General features: G+C 52.6%; 1 protein-coding gene across 1 annotated transcript in view; it reads left to right on the top strand.

Moving 5' to 3' along the window:
• The window catches only part of foxp4 (forkhead box P4), a 78524-nt gene that overhangs the window by 3773 nt on the left and 52251 nt on the right, over nucleotides 1-22500 (top strand). Inside the window, exons 2-3 of the mRNA XM_064304120.1 lie at nucleotides 11225-11347; nucleotides 16384-16507. The gene's annotated coding sequence lies outside the window, so the exon portion shown is untranslated. The remainder of the gene's footprint in view (nucleotides 1-11224; nucleotides 11348-16383; nucleotides 16508-22500) is intronic.

The following is a 22500-nucleotide window of genomic DNA, read 5'->3' as shown; positions in this document are numbered from 1 at the left end:
TTAACTTGTGTGCTTCGAACCGCTGTGCCCCACGACTCCCCCCACCTCTCTCCCTCCCTCTCTTCACCTCTCTCTCCCTCTCTCCACCTCTCTCTCTCCCTCCCTCTGTCCCCCAACCCCTCTATGTCAATCCCTCCTTCCACCCGTCCATCTCCCCCCTCTCCTGCTGTGCCTCTCCCTCCCCCTCTCTCGCTCCACTCTCTCTCTTTCCCTCTCCCTCTTTCTCCCACTCTATCTCTTTTCTCTGAGCGCTCTCACTCAGAAGTTGTGACGCATGCTGGCAGTTTGTATGTGTGTGTGTGTGACTGTGATGCACCGCGTGTGTGTGCGTGTGTGACTGTGATACGCCGCGTGTGTGTGTCTGAACACTTGTGTGTGTGTGTGTGTGCGCGCGCGTGTGTGTGTGTGTGCGCGCCTGACTGTCTACAGAGAGACATGCTCATGGTGCCTACTCTGGGCTGACAGTGGGGGGGTGGTTGTGTAGGGGGGGGGGGGTGAGAAAGAGGGAAAGAGAGAGGGAGAGGGAAAGAGGAAGGGAGAGAGAGGGAGAGGGAAAGAGGAAGGGAGAGAGATGGAGAGGGAGAGGGAAAGAGGAAGGGAGAGAGAGGGAGAGGGAAAGAGGAAGAGAGAGTTCTCCGCGCTGTGTCGAGGCTCTGATAACGTGTGTTTCTCCAGCGCAGTGTGTACTTTAGACATGTGACCACAGCCGTCTCCTTTGGTAATAGAAAAAAAGTGTCCTCTTTTTCATGTATTATTGAAGCTGTGGTTTAATTAAAAAAAAATGAAAAGACTCATTAGAGACATGCTAATTAGTTTCCTTCTCTTTTTTCCCGCTCTTAATAGAGAGGCCTGATATTTCTGTAGCTTTGTGCTCAAACAGTAAAACATTTAAATGAGCTAATCGAGTCTCACTGTGGCCAGACTTCCTGCCTTTCTGTAAACCTGAGGCGAAGAGGCTGGACCTGTCTCCTCAGTCCAGCGCCCCCCCCACCCACCCCCCTACCTCACCAATAAGGCTCCGGGGACAGAATTACAGAGGGGCCCTCCCACCAGGTTTCCCAAATCACTAGCAAACACTCCGCAGATCTTCCCCCCCCCGACCTCTCTGCCTCACAATCTAACCCCACAGCTTTAGAGAACGTCTGCTCCACGCGGCCTGGGGGTCTTGGGCTTCTCTCGTTTTAGTGAAGAGGCGGCCAGAGCTGGGCTCTGAGGGCGAAGATGTTTTAGAGAATCGTCCAGAACATTCTGACCCCCCCACGCCCCACGCCCCATGTGATCAAGTGAAACGGCAATAAATTAGGAAAAGGAAAATGAAATGGTACAAAAAGTACTTTTGGGATATTCTAAGGTGCTTTACATTTAGTGATATTTTTAAAATATATATTTGTGTTTGAATATTAATGGCAGTGCTGTTTTCACGTGACTCTCAGTGTAACTCCGTGCTGAAGGGGTTAAGGGAATCTGTCCAACTCTTATTTCCCCCGTTCTTCCTGTCAGTTGAAAGTGCTTACTTAGCAGGTTTTGGGGGATTCTGTGCGGACAGAATGAACAGAATGTGAATGGGGGGTGGGGGGTGGGGGGGGGGAGCACCCTTGGGTAGCTGTAGGGTTTGGGAGTTTGGGTCGGAGGAGCAGTAGAGCGTGAAACTCCATTTTTTGATTTGAAACATGAGTGAAGTGTGTAATGAAGGCCGGTCGATAATGGGCCTTTATATTTCCCCAGTAAAGTAATCTCTGTTGTGTTCCACTGGAAATTTGTTGTCATTTTTATTCTGACGCACTGAGGCGTTAGATGGAAGGGAGTCGGTTTGGAGGTGGGGGGGGTGTAAAGGGGGGGTTGGATTTTCCACTTGAACTTGCTCTTGCAGGGCCTTCTCTCCTCACACGTTTTTCATTTGTCTGGACCCTGTCAGGAAGGGTTCCCCTGGCAGAGTGCTGGACAAGCCTCAGCACCCTGTGAAAATAACTGAGTGACAACAGAAAGCCTGCCCCTCCCCCACACCCATCCCCCACCCCGATCCCCCCCACCCGCCCCACGATCCTCGCCCCACCCCCCACCCCCACCAGCAGCATTTCATTACCCGGGCTCAGATTACCTTTCTCCAAAGGGACAGTGCTACCAAACGGAACCCAACTGAGCCCCCCCCCCAGGCATAGTGTGTGAGTGAAAGTAGTGTGGTGTGAGAACACTCGGGTCTGTGTCTGTCCTGGGGGGGGCTGGTGTTTAGGGTCTGTGTCTGTCCTGGGGGCGGTGTTGGCGTTTGTCCTGGGGGGGCTGGTGTTCAGTACGCTCATTATCGCGATGGCGTGCTCTTTCTTTGAGGGTTTTCTCCGTGCGCGGTCAGAAGGGAGCGTGGTTCTCCGGGTCCCGGGCTGATTTTAGGACAAGGTTCCGTTGAAGCTCAGCGTGAGGCGCCCTGTCTCCACCTGCTGTCCCTCCTGGGTTCGAGCCGCGACCTCTGACCCCTGCCCTGCGGAGGGACTAGGCTGGGCCCTCCCCACGGCGACGGCGTTTTGTGTCGATAAGTGCAGTCTGCCCTGTGCCGAATAAAGCACCCCGCACCCCTCAGAGTCCCCGCCCGCAGCCCTCAGCCCTCAGCCGCGTGATCGCACACCGGTGTCAACCCCCTGGGGGGCTGTCGAAAGTGGCGGGACGTCCCGGGTGTTAAGGGGCCCGTGTTCCCCCCTCAGTTTTTGGCAGCCCCTCGCGATCTCGAACCCGAGCCGGCCCACAGCGAGCTGACTGACCCGATTCACGTTACCGCGCGAGTGCCATGATGTGGGGCTTCAGTGTGGGACGTCCCGTCTGCTCTGGGGCGTAGGCGCTCTCCCCCCCGCTCTCCCCGCCCGCTCTCCGCCCGTCTCCCCGCCCCTCTCGCCCGCTCCCCGCCTCTCGCTCAGCCGAACGGGACCGTGCCCCGCTTAGGGGGTGCGTGTGGGGTGACCTCTCATTTTGGGGCTCAGCGGGGGGTCCGGGACCTGATGACTACGAGCGTGAGCCGGCTGTAGCACCAGCACCTGCACCCAGGTGTGAAAATGCGTGAGAGCAGGTGTGTGTGTGTGTGTGTGTGTGCTCATACAAACACTGACTCTGCCATGCTGAACGGGGAGAGGGAGAGGGGGTGAGAGAGGGAGGAGGAAATGCAGAGACACCAAGAGGGGGAGAGAAAGAAGGAAACGGGGATGGGGAGAAAAAGAGAGAGGAGGGAGAGGAAGGGGGGAAAGAGGAGAGCATGGGGGAGGTCCACACCTCCCTGGGTGAAGCAGGTAATTCTCTGTGACAGGGATAAACAGCACTGGGATGCCGTCCCCCGTACGAGAGGGTGGGGGGGGGGGGTGAGCGAGGGGGGGCTGTGTGAGTGGGGGGGTGGGCGGACAGGGGGGCGGGCGAGTGGGGGCGGGGGGGGGCTGGGTGAGTGGGCTGGGGGCGGGTGGGTGGGTGGGGGGGGCTGGGGGGCGCTCCTGGCTCCTCCAGGCGTCTCCTTGTCATTTTTTCAATTATCAGCTGTTCTGCCAGCCCCTCCAGTCTCCCCCGACAGCCACCAGCACAGGCAAATCATTTAGATAAAGTGCACTGTTTATATTTTGATTATAGGTTCTTTTCCCCCTCTCCCTCTCTCTCTCCCTCCATTTCTCGCTCTCTCTCTCCCTCTCCCTCCCTCTCTCTCCTCCTCTCTCTCCCTCTCTCCCTCTCACTCTCCCTCCCTCTCCCTCTCTCTCTCTCTCTCCCTCTCTCCTCTCCCTCCCCTCTCTCTCCCTCCCCTCTCTCTCTCTCTCTCTCTCTCTCCCTCTCTCTCTCCCTCTCTCCCGCGCTGAGCTGTGCGCAGACTGCAGGCAGTGCTCGGTCCGTAGCCTCGTTACAGACTGACTGGTGCAGACTCGCTGTAGCGGTAAATTCATGCGCTTGTTAGGCTTGCGCTGGGTGGACGGCTCGCCGTTTCTTCTCTTCCCGCCTAAAATAACCGTCGTTTGACGTGCCGTGTGAGCGCGGAACAGACTCTCGGAAGGGCAAACTGCATTTCCGCTTTTAAACATAGGATCCCTCCGCGTTGTAATTATTTTATGAGTTAATTGGCGTGTAAGGGCCCATTTTGCGTTTTTTGGTTTACCCCTGTGTTTCTCTTTCTCTCTCTCTCACGCTTTATTAAATTTGTCTTTTTTATGTTTTCAAACGGTCCGAACCTTTGACCCGTCTCTAAATTCTGGACGTGAGGCCCGTTTATCGGATTCTGCTTCTCCTTCAGCAGATAAGATATTATTCCCCCCCTTTCAGGCACCCAGCAAGCCCCAATTACGCCTTCCCCCCCCCCCCTCAACCCCCCACCCCCCCGCGCGTCTCTTCAAAGTTTTGTCGCATATTTTTATGCACTTTAGCTGGAGGGTTTTTTTTCTCTTTCTCTCCCCCCCTCCCTCCCTCTCTCTCTCTCTTTGTGTGCCTGCGTGCGCTGCAGTCCTCTATGTGATAATTACCCCGTAATACAGAGCTGTGCAGAAACCTCCGGAGAACGGCGATATATTAATCATCCGTTTATTTAAATACCATAATTTAGTGCATAGCTCATTACCGAGAGACTGACCTTTCTGAAGGAAAAAGGACCCCTCTCTCCTTTAGTATTCTCAACATGATTGCGTTTTGAGTTATTATTTATTTATTTTAAGGACTGTTTCTTTGTAGGCTGGGAGGGTTTTAGCATAAAACGCTTCTGCCCAAAACGTGCCGGTGAGTGTTCACACGGCGGCGTCCTCCGTAATGGCGAAGGTCGGGTCTGCGCTCGGCGTCCTGCGTGCGCGCGGTGGGCGCTGGCGGTGCGGGTCAGTTGCCGTGGAAACGGCCTTTTGATGGCGGCGTTGGCGGTTGGGTGAACCTGTGTGTTCCGGCGGCTGTAACGGACAGGAGCAGGACGAGCGCGGACGACGCACGCGTCTAATTAGGAGTGACGGTGGCGTCCCGTACCGTCCCGCGCTCCAAATTCAATTAGCGCCCCGCGGCGTGGCTCGGTGCAGTGCCAAACCCAAACCCCCCCCACCCCCCCCCTCACTCCGGCTGGCGGGGGCTTGAACTCGAGAGCAACAAAGAGGCCGATCGCGGGAAACGCGCGATTACAGAGCGCCCCGCGCCGCGAAATTAATCTCCTCTCCTGCGCCCTTATCAGCTGCGATATGAGTCTGTGGGCCTTTCACTCCGCACCCCTCCGCACCCCCTCCCTTTCCCGTGGGGGGCCCCTGAAAAGCACAAACTTGTTTCAATAAAATTCTTCACAGCCATTCACGTTTCAGAATGATCCCCCCCCTCGCCGTGTCGAACGCGTCTTCTCTGCCGGTGTTTCACAGCCATATCAGCTCTATTTAGCAAAAATAATATCATTTACTCATTTCTGAAATATTGTGCACCCAGGCTGTATGACCCCTGCATGAGAGCGTTCTGTATGATCCCGCCCACATCCGCTAAATTGGTGCAGGTCAATACATTTTGTGTGTTGGGTTTGCAGACCTGCGATCAGCGCTACTCAACTCCCTAGTCCTGCGGGCCACAGTGACTGCAGGTATCTGCTGCAGCCATACGCTACACCACCAATTTTCACTGATGAGCTTTACTTCCTGGTCCAAGGAGGTCAAATAATTGGTGGAATCAGGTGGTGTGAAATTTTGGTTGGAGGGAATCCCTGGAGACCGTGTGGCCCGCAGGACCTGGAGTGGAGTCACCCTGTCTTAGTGTGTCCACCTGTTTTCAGGGCTGTCTGATTTTTAAGCTTCACAGAAACGAGGGCCATGATTTTCGCAGAATTATAATTCATCAAGGAAAGCTAAACAAGATTAGCGCTCATTGAAATGCACAGTACGCTACCTATTTCAACCCACTGGGATTCCAGGCTCTGCTCTTTCTTTTTCTCTCTCTCTCTCTCTCTCTCCCTCTCCTTCTTTCACTCCTTTTGTTAATCAGTTAAACTTGCTCTTCAAACAACTCCTCTAATTACTGTTCCTCTCTCAGCGAACGCCCGCCGCTGTCTCTGCAGTCCCCCCCCCCGCGTCCCCCCCCCATATTGCCGGTGACCTCTGTCAGTTACCCGCCCCTCTCCGGCGCTTGCGGCCCCCGCTCCCGCATCCTAATGACGCTGGAGTCCGCTGAGGAGCCCCAGACTCTTCCTCATTAGGAGCCAATTTCGGATGCTTATGGAGCCGGGGGGACGTCAGCCTCGCCCCCCCCCCCACCCCCGTCCGTCAGACACGCACGCACGTCCAGCTCATCCGGTTTTTGTCGTCCTTTTTAAGCCCGTTGGATTTTTTTTCCCTGGGTTTTACCGACGCCTGTGCACTAACAGCTCCCCTCGTTGTAATGTGCTGTAGCAGGTCCAGAGCCGGAATGGCGTCCGTGACAGTCATGTGCACACTGGTGTTAGAGCCGGAATGGCGTCCGTGACGATCACATGCAAGGGCCCGTTTCTGTTCTGGTCAGAGTGTGGATGCTGGTTCTGCCGCTCGTGTGTTTGAGGAACAGCAGAGTCTCCTCCCCCCTGCGAGCTCGGGTTCGAGGCCTGGTCTCGGGTGCTCGCCAGACCATGCATCTGAGAGGCCTTCGTCTCTGAGGCCTGATGGGTAATCTTCCTCTTCCTCCTCTCGAGCTGTGATGTTATTTTGCACTTAAAAGTATCAGAAATATTGTGCTGAACAAGGTGATTCAGCTCTCCTTCCCTCCCTCCCTCCCCATCTATTTCCTTTTCTCTCCATCTCCCTCTCTCTCTCTCTCTAATCTGGCCTGCATCTTTTCTTTTTTTAATTAACATGCAGCGACCCAAAAAAAAAAAAAAAGGAACCGGGGGTGAGAAATGAAATGCGTTTTAATATATAATAATAATAATAATATATGCCTGACTTGAGATCGCTGGGTTTTCAGCCTCTTCTGTTACCCATTCTATTCACATCCCAGTGAAAGGGGGAAAAATCATTTATGCCCAGAGACAAAGCGGAATGAAAATATAATTCGGCATTGTGCGCCGCTTTTGTTGGCGGCCGTCAAGCCGCTAATGGAGGGGCCTTTGTTTGGGCGCGCGCCCCGAATTCGCCGCGCGGCCCCGCCTGCCCCGCTCGCCGCCCGTAATCGCCTGCCTTTGTGATATTAGATTATAGGGGCAATTAATGGCGTCAAACCTTAACAACTCTGCATTCAGCCGGCCCGTCAGTCCAGAGGCCGCGCAACGGAAGGTGTTATAACTCCGGTAATTATTACGCCTGCAACTTGAAAATGTCAATGAGCGTGTGTATAAAATAAAATGTATGGGCTGTCACCGGGAGAATGGGATGCAGAAGAGCAATTAATTACAGGTTTTCATTTCCCACCTTCGAGTGACAAGCGATGGCACAGGCAAACTGGCACAGCGCCAGCCTCCAGCCCCACCCCCACCCCCACCCCCACTCCACCATTTGTTTCTTATGGCACCCCAATTTTAGTTTAACATTTTTTTATCATCCCTTCCACCCCCAGCGTGGTTAAATTGTCTTCCCTTCCGCGCTCACACAATAGCGCCCTTCTTAGGTTTCATTTTTGAGTCGCTGTGGAGCTCGTTCCTATTCTTCCAGCCTCAGATTTGGGCAGCATCTTTACCGTATCAAACAATGATCTTTTCTGCAGGCATTGTTTTGCCCGCTGATCTGGGAGAACAGTAAATTACAGCTGTGGATTGCTTATCCGCACCGGGCTGTGACACTGATCATCGTACCGAGCTGCCTTTAGTAAAATTCAGAACGATTTCTTTTTGTGAGGTAAATACTGTAATTAACCCTTTTATTATATTGTATGCAGGAAGGAATTTTTATTTTGAAGAATTCTGTACAGAATTGAAAAAAAAAATAAAATCAATTGTTGATTTATATAGACCCTTTTATATTTCTGTCATTTCTGATATTTTATGCTTTGTTATTGTCTCGTCCTTCATTCACTCTGTTAAGTGTAAACCTCCAGTCCTTATGCAGAGGCTGAGCTCTGTGGTTAAATTTCTTTTTTGTTTTTATTTTCATCTTTTTTTCTTTGGTTAATTTTGGTCTAATTATGAATGATAATTTTTAAAAAAATAAAATAAATAATAATAATGTATTTACGTAGCACTTTTTAGTACATGACGCTCAAAGCACAACTAAAAACTATCCAAAAAACAAAAGTAACACATGAAGGTAAAATTAATGGTGGGTTTCAGTGAAATTAAATGGTACAATTACAGTAAAATTTAAATTAATCTTTTGTTTCGGTGTTAAACTACAGTCACTCTGATCAGTGTGTTAAACTACAGTCACTCTGTATGAGCAGTGTGTTAAACTACAGTCACTCTGAATGATCAGTGTGTTAAACTACAGTCACTCTGAATGAGCAGTGTGTTAAGCTACAGTCACTCTGAGCAGTGTGTTAAACTACAGTCACTCTGAGCAGTGTGTTAAACTACAGTCACTCTGAATGATCAGTGTGTTAAACTACAGTCACTCTGAATGAGCAGTGTGTTAAACTACAGTCACTCTGAATGATCAGTGTGTTAAACTACAGTCACTCTGAATGAGCAGTGTGTTAAACTACAGTCACTCTGTATGAGCAGTGTGTTAAACTACAGTCGCTCTGAATGATCAGTGTGTTAAACTACAGTCGCTCTGAATGAGCAGTGTGTTAAACTACAGTCGCTCTGAGCAGTGTGTTAAACTACAGTCGCTCTGAATGATCAGTGTGTTAAACTACAGTCACTCTGTATGAGCAGTGTGTTAAACTACAGTCGCTCTGAATGAGCAGTGTGTTAAACTACAGTCACTCTGAATGATCAGTGTTTTAAACTACAGTCACTCTGTATGAGCAGTGTGTTAAACTACAGTCACTCTGAGCAGTGTGTTAAACTACAGTCACTCTGAATGAGCAGTGTGTTAAACTACAGTCGCTCTGAATGATCAGTGTGTTAAACTACAGTCACTCTGAGCAGTGTGTTAAACTACAGTCACTCTGAGCAGTGTGTTAAACTACAGTCGCTCTGAATGATCAGTGTGTTAAGCTACAGTCACTCTGAATGATCAGTGTGTTAAACTACAGTCACTCTGAATGAGCAGTGTGTTAAACTACGAAGGGGGTGGGCGGGGTCCAGCGGTGCGGAGTGAAGGGGGGGCGGGGTCCAGCGGTACGAAGTGAAGGGGGGGCGGGGTCCAGCGGTACGGAGTGAAGGGCGTGGACGGGTTTGGTGGGCGTCTTCTTCGGAGCCGATAACTTAACCGCGCGGTCCTGCCCCCTCCTACCCACAGCCCCACCCCCCCCCCCCCCCAGAGTGCGGCGGAACTCGACCGCGCAGAGTCTGTGCTTACCGGGGCCACATCTTGTTTACAAAGTAAAATCGGTTCTTTACAGATTTAATTTGTTCCTGACAGCTTCCCCCCCCCCGCCCGCCCCCCCCCCTCGTGGCTTTGCACAGACAGACTGCTGACTGCTTACCCTCTCATGCATCCCACAAAGCAAATGAATGCAAATATCAGATAGGGACAAGTCGCACCAGTCAACTGGCAAAAAGTCTTTTTTTTATTTTTTTATTATCAATGGGAGGCTTAATAGCGGGCGCTTAGCGTAGCGTCTGGGCGCCCTTTGTGGGAGGAGACGGATGAGCGCGCATTTTAATGCAGATTTATTTTAGTCATTATGTATACTCCGCTCTCTTGTCTCGAAAGCCGTCAGCTCGAAACACGGTGTCTTTTTTTCGGGGGATATATTTAACGGTGCGCAGCAGCGCGTTTGTAAATGATAATCAGGGCGATGCGAGGAGAGCCGCACCAGGTCGCTCCTACAAGGGAATAAAAATCAGGGAATGTTTGGCTGGATGTACCGATCATTTATTATTCAGGACTAAAATGGCAATTTACATATCATGGACATGCCTCTCAACCTGGAGTATATTTCTGAAATTATGATTCACCTTTTCTAGATAACTTAAAATTAAAATTCCAGCTCTGCAATTTAAAATGATGAATTATCGATAATTAACTCTGCGTCCAGATAACAGCCTGAGGTCTGCTTCAGCTTGATGAATTAAAACATGCGCCACATATGCTTTATGTTGGAGCAATAACTGTAAACAGGTTTCGTAGCATTTTATTTCTGGGGGAGTGTTTTGCATGTTATTGGCATTTGAGGAAAGCATCTTCCAGGCTAATCCCCTGATCTAGCACCCTGGTCTCTCACAGCCAAATGCACCTGAACCGTGCAGAAACAAAAATACTGTAGCAAAATACTTGAGCAGGTGGATTTTCCGTGGTGATTATCTAAAGTCTAGGATAATTTGTAACGTCACAGAATTTGTTGTGTGTTATGAGCGATGTTTCACGCACGGGCTCTTGCGATCTCCAGATTGGTGGTGAGATTACCGAAAGCATCTCCCCCCTCCTCCGCTACGCTGTCATCTGTGAAACTGCACTTTGTTTTCTGTGAGCACACGTTCCTCAGGATAACAATCTTATCGTGTTGTGTGTATGTTTTTTTTTTTTTCTGCCCAAAGATTTCATTCGGTGATAGCAAATCATAATGATATGTTTATTTAAATCGTTTCAAGAAGATAAGACTGCACATTCACGGGGAGATCTGATTGCTGGTATGAAAAAAAATGCTTTGAGCGATTGCCAGGTTTTCCCACAATGACAGCAGTGTGTGAGTTAATTGACTCAACAATGGGCTTGTTTTGTGAAGATGGGCTTCTGCAGTTGCCATGTTTGTGGGAATGGCATCTTTGGGGCGTGTTCGGGGTTTGCTTGATAGAGAGGTGTGTGAGATATGTTTGGGGTTTGTCTCAGTGTTTGGTAGAGGGGTGTGTGTGAGGTATGGGTGTTTGGTAGAGGGGTGTGTGTGAGGTATGGGTGTTTGGTAGAGGGGTGTGTGTGAGGTAAGGGTGTTTGGTAGAGGGGTGTGTGTGATGTATTGGTGTTGTGAGTGTGTGAGGTAGTGTGTTGGTAGGAGTGTTGAAGCTAGTGTTTGGTAGAGAGGGTGTGGTTTGTAGAGTGTGTGAGGTAGGAGTGTTTGGTAGAGGTCTGTGTGAGGTATGGATGTTAAACCCTGTGTTTGGTAGAGGGGTGTGTATGAGGTATGGGTGTTTGGTAGAGGGTTGTGTGTGAGGTATGGGTGTTTGGTAGAGGTCTGTGTGAGGTATGGATGTTAAACCCTGTGTTTGGTAGAGTGGTGTGTGTGAGGTATGACTCTTACCTGTGCGGTCTCCTTGCAGGTGCCTGTGTCAGTTGCCATGATGACTCACCAGATGATGACCCCCCAGCAGATGCAACAGATCCTGTCCCCCCCCCAGCTGCAGGCCCTCCTCCAGCAGCAGCAGGCACTCATGCTGCAGCAGGTAAATGTAGCTCTGCGTAGCATGCTCTGGTGCATTACTGCATTACTGCACATCTCCGCATTACTGCACATCTCCACATTACTGCATTACTGCACATCTCTACATTACTGCATTACTGCACATCTCCACATTACTGCATTACTGCACATCTTCACATTACTGCATTACTGCACATCTCCGCATTACTGCATTACTGCACATCTCTGCATTACTGCACATCTCCACATTACTGCACATCTCCGCATTACTGCATTACTGCACATCTCCACATTACTGCATTACTGCACATCTCCACATTACTGCATTACTGCACATCTCCACATTACTGCATTACTGCACATCTCCGCATTACTGCACATCTCCACATTACTGCACATCTCTGCATTACTGCACATCTCCGCATTACTGCATTACTGCACATCTCCGCATTACTGCACATCTCTGCATTACTGCACATCTCTGCATTACTGCATTACTGCACATCCCTGCATTACTGCACATCTCCACATTACTGCACATCTCTGCATTACTGCACATCTCCGCATTACTGCATTACTGCACATCTCCACATTACGGCATTACTGCTCATCTCCGCATTACTGCACATCTTCGCATTAATGCACATCTCTGCATTACTGCGCATCTCCGCATTACTGCATTACTGCACATCTCTGCATTACTGCACATCTCTGCATTACTGCACATCTCCGCATTACTGCACATCTCCGCATTACTGCACATCTCCGCATTACTGCACATCTCCGCATTACTGCACATCTCCGCATTACTGCATTACTGCACATCTCCGCATTACTGTCACTTGATTCTGGTGCCTTATCTTGCTTTACAGTTTATTTGCATCCTGCCCCACTGCACACCCACTACTGCCCCCGCACACTACTGCCCGCACATCTGCCCACCATACTGCCGACATTTCTGCGCCCCCACTACTGCATCGCCCCTACCGCTCACTACCTGCGCCCCTCACATTACCTGTGCCCCGCCCACTACCTGCGCCCCTCACATTACCTGTGCCCCGCCCGGGGCCTTAATTCAGTGGATGAGCCAACATTAATCTCCACCTGCACTTTATGAAGCAATTACAGATCCGGCCAGCCTGTAGTGAGCCGCAGGCTGTGAGAACCTTATTTAAACCAGACGATGACTCACCTGGGGGGCTGGGGGGGCTGGCAGGGGCAGGGAGGGGGCTGTGGGGGCTGGGGGGGGGGGGGGGGCGTGAGAAACGCTAAGCGCTCGGCGTCTCTGTTTACCGGACGGTCCCCTCTTATCTGGACATAATGGCGCCCGGGGGCTCGAGGAGCTGCCTGCGTGATTTGAGCGAACAAACACCCCGTCACTAACTCATCTATCAGACATTTTACACAGCACCGCTGCTGCCCCCCCCCGACGGCTCCCTGCCCCGCCCACCCCCAGCCCACCCCCCACCTGACCTTTTCACCTCCCAGCCTACAGAAATGAGGTCATGTCTCTCCCCCATTCCCACCTCTCTTCCTTTCCAACGTCTTTGATTTGTAAAATTAAAGATGTTGCCATTACCAAATATATATATATATATATAATGATAATAAGAGTCCTGGCATGACTAGAGAAGACAGTTGATTTAATAAGAGGGAGAGAAGATTGCTGTAGGCGAGTATAAATTGTGCGGAAGAGATCTGACAGAATTAATCATAATGAAAATATGCAGCCTTTCCCAGAAAAACACAGAAGTTAAAGAATGTTTCTTGTAGCCTTTCACGCAGAAGGCTGTTATCAAATTGAAATGCTTTCTGTGCAGCGGCCATTTTACCCTGCTGATAAAAACCCACTTCAACACTGCGCCTCCTCCACTGTGTGTGAGACTGTGTGTGTGTGTGTGTGTGTGTGTGTGTGTGTGTGTTGTTTTGTGTGTGTGGGGGGTTGTTTGGTGTGTGGCGTGTGTGTGTGTGTCGTGTGTGTGTTGTGTGGTGTGTGTGTGTGTGTGTGTGTGTGTGTGTGTGTGTGTGTGTGTGTGTGTGTGTGTGTGTGTGTGTGTGTGTGTGTGTGTGTGCGCGTGTGTGTGTGCGTGTGTGTGCTCTCGTACGTGTGTTAATGTGCATGCGTGTGTGTGTGCGCGTGTGTGCGTGTGTGTGTGCGCATGTGTGCGTGTGTGTGCGTTAACCTTTAAGTTTCCTCTAACCCTTTAATTACACCACAGCTGATATACTTTTCTTTTTTTATTGAATAAAACCAAGGTCACAATAATGGGCCTGTGAGGTGGATGCCTTTCAGTGCACACATTTACCACACAGAGGCCACTGAATCAAATCATTAAAAAACCCTTAATTACCCCTTCAATTACTCCCCCAACCCTTCAGTTCTGTATTTGCATGAATTACAGGGTAATGAGTGTGTTGGGGCAGTGGTGGGGCGCTGGTCCACCCCACAGCCGCGGGGGGGTGGGGGGGTGGCGGGGTGGGGGGCGCGTTAAACGCGGTTTCTCATCTCACCCCTCGGCTGAGCGCCTCACTTTAACGTGATCTGGGTCCCACAGGCGGGCCGTACCCACTCTGTCGAACCCGAACCCCCGCCCCGAGGAGGAGAGGCAGTGCAGAGGCAGTACCCTCAGTCAGGAGCAGTGGGGCCACGGGTTCAAGTCCAGTACGCAGGGCTGTGGTTTATTTAATCTGTGCCCCAGAGCTGAGGAGGTTGTGGTGATGTCAGAGACTTTCCTGGATAAAAGTCCCCGCCCCCTTCGGGCGATAACCCCCGCTTCCCGCTCCTCCCATTGGTCGCTGTGCGGGGCCCAAAATCTGTGCTGCTGCTCTGGCCTCTCGGTCTGCTGATCTGCGTTTCGTTTCTTCAGCAGCGCCTCTGGCAGGTCACCCCTGCAGAGGGAGGCTTTGATCTTCATTGAGTCATTTTAAAGTAGCGCAGACGAGCTCGCGTGGTCAGACACCGAATGGCGGACGGACCGTGGGCCTGGGCTCGGGTTCGGCGGGGAGCGAACGCCGTCCGGCTGCAGATCAGCCCTGTGCCTCCCACCCCCCCCCCCCCCCACCGCCACCCCACCCCCGCCCCCCTCGTTTGCCCATTTCAGTTCCTCTCTCAGCTGAAACAGAAAAGGCTCACGCTCACAGTTTTTGTGTTGGCTCTGTACACAAGCGCTGGCATGACCCTTCCACCCTTTAAAAGGGTGCAGTGTTTCTCCCTCTAGTAAGAGGGAAAGGGTCTAATTTCATCTCTGAAAAAGACCAGTTTTGGCTTCTTTTTTTCGTATGCTCAGGGCACTCTCTGAGGTGCGGTAGTTAAGTGTGTATTCATCAAGGGTCTGCAGGCTGGCTGTTCTGCTGGGGGGAGCCTGAGGGTACTGTAGGGGGTGCCTGACCAGACCTGATGAGCATGACTATATATAGATTTGGGATTTTGTCAAAACATATGAAACCATGAGAGACCGCAGGTCTGCAGTCTCATAACCGCCCTGACCTCCCTCAGCGTGTAGCCTGAGGAATAAAGCGCCCCGCGCAGACCCTGGGGATCGCCTCAGTTCTGCTCCCTTATATGTGCAGAGATCAGAGAGTCTTCATTCCGTCCAGCTCCCCTCTGTCTGTGATCAGGCCGGGCTGCGGTGTCTCTGTCCGATAGGGCGGGGCAGGACGCCTTTACCTGTGTGCAGTGAGAGCGTTTAAGTTTATTTGACAATCATTAAAATACATGTTACAGCAAGTCATGCGTCCTAAAATGATCAATGGGCACAAAAAGTCACAGACTTATTTCCATTGTGGTCCTAGCGTTCCATTCAGCAGGATGTTAAATGAGTAACCACAATGTAAATATGGCCTGTGTTCCGTGTCACCCGAAGCTGTGCTCACACAGATGCCTGTGCTCTGAGTCGCAGGGCAGGCGCAGGGTGTGCCCGTGCAGGTCAGTCTTGGCGTTTATTTTTGGTGGGCTCATGCGGCTGAATCGCAGGTGAGGCGGAGCCAAGGACAGCGATGTGCTTGGCGTGGGGAGGGGGGGGGGTGTTGGGGGTGAAAGAGGCAGCATCCTCACCCCTGTTCACCTGGTCGCCTTGGAGACAGTGGCAACGTGCTGGTCTGGCAGAACTGTCACTGTGGGCGCACCTCCAGATCGATCTGGTGGAACCCCAAGTCCCAGCTCATGCCCCTCACTGCCAGAGGTTGTGGGGTTCCCCGCTGAAGTTCCATAGGTTTGGTGTGTTTGTGATTGGGGGGGGGGGTTGTGTGAGCGCTGTGCTCTGTGCTGAAGCTCTGTGCTGGCGGGTTGTGTGAGCACTGTGCTCTGTGCTGAAGCTCTGTGCTGGCGGGTTGTGTGAGCACTGTGCTCTGTGCTGAAGCTCTGTGCTGGCGGGTTGTGTGAGCGCTGTGCTCTGTGCTGAAGCTCTGTGCTGGCGGGTTGTGTGAGCTCTGTGCTGAAACTCTGTGCTGGCGGGTTGTGAGAGCCCTGTGCTGAAGCTCGTGCTGGCTGCTGTGGCGCTGTGCTCTGTGCTGAGCGGTTGTGTGAGCGCTGAGCTCTGTGCTGGCGGGTTGTGTGAGCGCTGTGCTCTGTGCTGTGCTCTGTGCTGGCGGGTGTCTGCGTGCTGTGCTGTGTGTGACGCGGGGTCTTGCCGCCGGCCCGTCGGCGGGCTGGGCCGTAACTCTGGCGGTCCGTAAATAAAGCCGCCTGTCAGCCGCCGGTCCTGCCCTGCGGCCTCGCCGCGCGGCGCGCGTCAGATGGCGAGATTGGCGGGAGATTTACGAGCTCCGCGCTCTCTGCCTCCAGGTGCTTCAGCTGCGTCTGAGAGGGAGAAACTCTGTAAACACCCAAAACATTCCCCCCTAAAGGGAGCCGCAGTCCTGCTTGGTCATGCCAGCTTACCCCCCCTCCCCCCATTCCCGTAAAAAATCCTCCTTTAACTAGAAAAGTCAGATTGTCCTCCCCTTTCGCCTTAAATCTGATGTTTATTTACATTTTTTGTATTATTGGTCATTAACCCCCCCACTGTTTTCTCCCTTGCACCTTTCCCTCCCTTCTCTCCCTCCCCCCTCACCCCCCAGCTGCAGGAGTACTATAAGAAGCAGCAGGAGCAGCTGCACCTCCAGCTCCTCTCTCAGCAGCAACAGCACACAGCAGCAGCAGCAGCAGCAGCAGCAGCAGCAGGCGGGGAAGCCAGCCAAAGAGGTAAGACCCCCCGCCAGAGTAAACCACGTGCCTCCCTGCCCTTCCCCAAACCCCCCTCACACTCACTTCCCAAAACCCCTCATGAACCTCCAAACTGCCCCCCACCCGCGACATCCCCTTTGAGTCAAACGCCCCCACACACAAGCAAGTCCTTTAGTGTCAACCCCCCCCCCCACACACTCACGCCTCCCTTGTGAGTCAAACCCCCAACCCCCTTAATACACACTCCCGACGTCCCAACAGCTCCCAAGATGGCCGACACCCAGCGATTTCAGTTACAAAATGTTTGGAATGCTGTTCTGGTCCTTAAATGATACAACACAGGTGCTGTACACAGCAAGATGTCCCTGTGTGTGTGTGTGTGTGTGTGTGTGTGTGGGGTGGTGGTGTGTGTCGTGTGAGTGGTGTGTGTGTGCTGTGTGTGTGTCTGTGATTTCTTCGTTTCAGCTATTATTCCAATTGGTGAGTGGTGTTTTTGTTGGCTTTATTCTTTAGGTCACCGAGGTTGTGGATGCTGTCTGTGTCGACTGCTGTATGTGTGCTAATAAGGATTATCTTTCATGGAGCAGGATTTTATTTCCAACTTTCCCACGTGGTGATGTTTACTTATTAAGTCTTTTAATTCTCTTGCTAAGCGCCCTGAAATCCCTGAGCAAGCTTTGCTGGATGCGTCTCTTGTGACAGATGCAGTAGAGAGTGTCTGTTGGAAACAGGAGTGTCGCGTAGGAGAGGATTTTCATTTGTTCATTGAAAGATCCTTAGGGGCAGGTGTCTACCTTAAAGAATTCATTAGAAGTTCTCTCTGCTAAGGGAAAAGTCCTGTTATGAAGAGGGAGGTTCTGTTAAGGGAATATGGAGTGCAAGAAGAGGAGGTGTCTCTGTTGGGGAAGAGGAGGTGTCTCTGTTAGGGAAGAGGAGGTGTCTCTGTTAGGGAAGAGGAGGTGTCTCCGTTAGGGAAGAGGAGGTGTCTCCGTTAGGGAAGAGGAGGTGTCTCTGTTAGGGAAGGAGGTGTCTCCGTTAGGGAAGGGAGTGTCCCCGTTAGGGAAGAGGAGGTGTCTCTGTTGGGGAAGAGGAGGTGTCTCCATTAGGGAAGAGGAGGTGTCTCCGTTAGGGAAGAGGAGGTGTCTCTGTTGGGGAAGAGGAGGTATCTGTTAGGGAAGAGGAGGTGTCTCCATTAGGGAAGGGGAGGTGTCTCGTTAGGGAAGAGGAGGTGTCTCTATTAGGGAAGGGGAGGTGTCTCTGTTAGGGAAGGGGAGGTGTCTTTGTTAGGGAAGAGGAGGTGTCTCTGTTAAGGAAGGGGTGCACTGGAGATTGATCAGGGAACACAAGACCATGAGGAAGACTATCAGAGAAAGGCCCTAATCCCTGCTCTGGGCCTTTGTGCTTTAGGACCAGATTACATCACAACCTCAGAGCGTGAGGAGTGGCCGACCCTAACCCTAACCCTAACCCTCCTCTGACGGGCGTGGCTGAGACGGGGCGGGGCCGGTTCGGTGACTCGCTGCGTTTGGGCCGCGCTGCTGGGGCTGCGCTTTGGGCCCGCTGGTCCTCTCTGGTCTCTGTCCCACTTCGCGATCACGCTGTTCTTTTTCTGCGTGACGTGGCGTTTCGCTGAAGTATTTGTTGCTGAAACCTGTCTCAGATAACAAGCAATGAACCTCAGGCCTTTTTTTTTTTCTTTTTCGTTTTCAACTTGACGAACTTGAAGGCTTGTAGCTCGCAGCGCTGACACTTTCCCACGAAAAGCACATAAACACCGCCCAGAAAGGAAAACAAAACGAGTGTGTGGTCTGCCTGCCTCTGCGCCTGCCTGCCGTCCTCTGCCTCTCTGCCGCCTCTCTGCTCGCCTCTGCCTGCCTCTGCTCGCTCTGCGCTCTGCCTCTGCCTCTGCCCTCTGCCGCCTGCGCCTGCTCCTCTGGGTCGCTCTGCCTCTCTGCCCGCCTCTGCGCTCTGCCTCTGCCCTCTGCCTCTCTGCGCTCTGCCGCTCTGCCTCTCTGCGCTCTGCCTCTCTGCCGCTCTGCGCTCTGCCTCTCTGCCTCTCTGCCGCTCTGCCCCTGCCGCTCTGCACTCTGCCGCTCTGCCGCTCTGTGCTCTGCCGCTCTGCCTCTCTGCCGCTCTGCGCTCTGCGCTCTGCCGCTCTGCCGCTGCGCCTGCCTCTGCCGCGCTGCCTCTGCGCCTGCTCTGCCCCCCTCTGCCGCTCTGCCTCAGAGGCCGGAGGGGCTGACGAGCCGGCAGCGCTGGGGAGAACCGCGCCGCCAGAGGGAGATTGTTTACAGCGATATGAGAACATCTGTAAAGCGAGCCCGTGCAGCGCTGCTTGTTTTTGTTAGTCTCTGTACAGGACATGTCGATCTGTGAGTCTTGGGCTGAGGAAGGCTGGCTTGTGTAGCAAAGAGAGAAATAAATAAAAAAACAGGTCTGTCCAAATGTCTGCTGTTATCGGGCGAGGCAGGTTTACAGCGCTGTAGAGAACAAACTGTTTCTCTTTCAGAACTGCCTGCTGCGCTCCAGGATTATCTGAAACTAGGCAACAAACTAAAGTTTATTTTCAAAAACAGGTACTTGTTAGGGTTTTGTTAAATCTGTTTGGTTTCTATGCAGTCTTGCCTGTACTCAAGATACTACATGTGTCAGTGTGATCTGTTTCCCACCCCACGCCCCCCCCCCCCCCCCGCCACCCCCCCTACAAAAAAGTACTGCTCGCTCTGTAGGTGTTTCAGAGTCACCTGGTTGAACGTCAGTGAGCACAGACAGGCTGTGTCAGTGAGCGCACAGACAGGCTGTGTCAGTGAGCACGGACAGCACAGACAGGCTGTGTCAGTGAGCACACAGACAGCACAGACAGGCTGTGTCAGTGAGCACGGACAGCACAGACAGGCTGTGTCAGTGAGCACGGACAGCACAGACAGACTGTGTCAGTGAGCACACAGACAGCACAGACAGACTGTGTCAGTGAGCACGGACAGCACAGACAGGCTGTGTCAGTGAGCGCACAGACAGGCTGTGTCAGTGAGCACGGACAGCACAGACAGGCTGTGTCAGTGAGCACACAGACAACACAGACAGGCTGTGTCAGTGAGCACGGACAGCACAGACAGACTGTGTCAGTGAGCACACAGACAGCACAGACAGACTGTGTCAGTGAGCACGGACAGCACAGACAGGCTGTGTCAGTGAGCACAGACAGGCTGTGTCTGGGTTTGGGTGTCTGTAGTGTTGTTCAGCCTTCTAAGGGAAGAGGGGATTATGGGATTAGTGCACCTGAAAGGAGTTTAGCTCTCTCAGCATGTAGGATACAGCACCCTCAGCCACCCCACCTGCCCCCCCCCGATCCTGCCCCTCAGCACCCCCATCAACCGAGACCCCACCTCAGCTACCCGCCTGCCCCCGATCCTGCCCCTCAGCACCCCATCAACCGAGACCCATCCCACCCTCAGCCACCCCACCTGCCCCTCCCCGATCCTGCCCTCAGCACCCCCATCAACCGAGACCCCATCCCACCCTCAGCCACCCCACCTGCCCCCTCCCGATCCTGCCCCTCAGCACCCCCATCAACCGAAACCCCACCCCACCCTCAGCTACCCCACCTTGTGTTTCTGCTCTTACCCTCTCCATGTATTCACACCGTTTCGACTTTTAAAGCACTAACGAGACACAACAACAAATACCATGGCGCAGGAATACTGATCAGGCTGGGGGTGTTTTTAAGGACCTCATTGACCGAAATCAATCCCTCCATCTCTGACAGGCTGGGGGATTAAGAGTCTCTGGACAGGCCCCAGACAGCCTCCTGACGGATGGAGCAAATACACAGGAAACACGTCAGCAGCACAGAGAACCAGACCTGGGGCCTGACATGACCCCCACGAGAGAGGGGAACAAGAGATGGAGGACTGCAGGGAGAGAGAGAGGGAGAGGGAGAGAGAGAGAGAGAGAGAGAGAGGGAGAGAGATAGAGATAGAGAGAGAGAGAGAGGAAGAGAGAGAGTGAGCAAGAAAGAGAGAGGGAGAGAGAAAGAGAGGGAGAGAGAGTGAGTGAGCAAGAGAGAGAGAGGGAGAGAGAAAAAGAAGGGGGAGAGAGGGAAGAGAGAGTGAGCAAGAGCGATAGAGGGAGAGAAATTTGAAGAAAGGGACAGGGGGAATAAAAACACAACCTGGCAGCCTAACCTTATTCTTGGCCTCTGGAGTTTTTGAGACATTTTCGCTTATTAAATATTGGTGTAGCTGCGAAGCGGGTCTTTAAAGAGCAAGGCGGCAGACGAAATGAATACAGGAAGGGGCGCGGCTGCTGGAGGTCAGCCTGGCTCGGTCCCGGGCAGCGGGGAGGGCTCGGGGCGGGGCCGCGGCGAGGAGGAGCGCTGTCCGCTCGAATTGCGCATGGGCGGACGCACCGATGACCTTCTCCTGGAGTAATTACCTCACTTTAAAACTGGGTCGCAATGTATACATTTTAACAATGGACAGTTAGCGATGTGATGAGACAACACTCAGGACAACACTCACAGATTTCAGGAAAATGTGAAAATAAAAAGCCCAAAGTGGGGAAGTGACTGACCCTAAGCAGGGAAGCGACTGACCCTGAGCAGGATAGTGACTGACCCTGAGCAGGGAAGCGACTGACCCTGAGCAGGGAAGTGACTGACCCTAAGCAGGGAAGCGACTGACCCTGAGCAGGATAGTGACTGACCCTGAGCAGGGAAGCGACTGACCCTGAGCAGGGAAGTGACTGACCCTGAGCAGGGAAGTGACTGACCCTAAGCCGGATAGTGACTGACCCTGAGCAGGATAGTGACTGACCCTAAGCAGGATAGTGACTGACCCTAAGCAGGCAGCTCTTGCCTGGCTAGCTCTTAGCATCGCTACGCGTCGCGCTAATCTAATCAGCGGCTGCTGGGAGGGATCTGTGTAGCGTGTTGTACCTCCACAGCTGTGGCACATCTTCCCACTCAGATGTGTAATTTAACAAATTAATCACTTTTGGGTGATGGGGAGGGGGAGTGGGGGTGGGGTGGGGGTGGGGTTGGGTGAGGAATACAGATGAAGATGTGAGCAGCATACAGTCTTAACAGGACCCTGACAATGTGTGTGTGTGTGTGTGTGCGTGTTTGTGTGTTTGTATGTTTATGTGAATGGTAGGTGTGCTGCTGTGTGCATGTATGAGAGAGATTGTGTCTGTGAAAGAGAGAGTGTGTGTGTGTGCGTGCTGGTGTGTGTGTGTGTGTGTGTGTGAGAGAGAGAGAGTGTGTGTGTGTGTGCGCGCTGGTGTGTGTGTGTGTGCGCTGGTGTGTGTGTGTGTGTGCTGGTGTGCGCTGGTGTGTGTGTGTGTGTGTGTGTGTGCTGGTGTGTGTGTGTGTGTGTGTGCGCGTGCTGGAGTGTGTGTTGTCCCCTCTCACGCAGACTCGTCTCTCTGGGGTGAGATGCTCTGACAGTAGTGGCCTAAATGAAAGAGCAGTCAGGCGAGAGCTGCTGGAGATTCTGACTCCACATCACAGCAAGAGCCCTGCTGTCCTCACGACTGAGAGCGACACACACACATACACATACACACACTCACACACTCTCACAGACACACACACTCACACTCACACACACACACACACACTCACACTCACTCACTCTCACAGACACACACACTCACACACACTTACTCACACACTCACACTTACACACACACACCAGCACGCAGACACACACATACACACTTACTCACACACTCACACACACACACACACACACACTCAGACACACACTCACTCAATCTCACACACACTCACACTCATGCACGCACACACACTCACACACTCATGCACACACACACACTGTTTAAAGTAGGAAGGTGGTGAGGCTCTGTAATGGCGCCCATTGCAGGGGCCGCTCTGTGTGCCGCGGTGATGTCTGCCGTCCGCTCTCGCAGTTTAACGCTCAGCTGTGCCGCTCGGTGTGCCGCTCTGTATGCCGCAGTGATGTCTGCCGTCCGCTCGCAGTTTAATGCTC

The sequence above is a fragment of the Anguilla rostrata genome, chromosome 13, assembly GCF_018555375.3.
Source record: "Anguilla rostrata isolate EN2019 chromosome 13, ASM1855537v3, whole genome shotgun sequence".
In the NCBI taxonomy this organism is placed as follows: domain Eukaryota; kingdom Metazoa; phylum Chordata; class Actinopteri; order Anguilliformes; family Anguillidae; genus Anguilla; species Anguilla rostrata.
The sequence above is the reverse complement of the archived record's forward strand: the minus strand, read 5'-3'. Positions and strand labels throughout refer to the sequence as shown.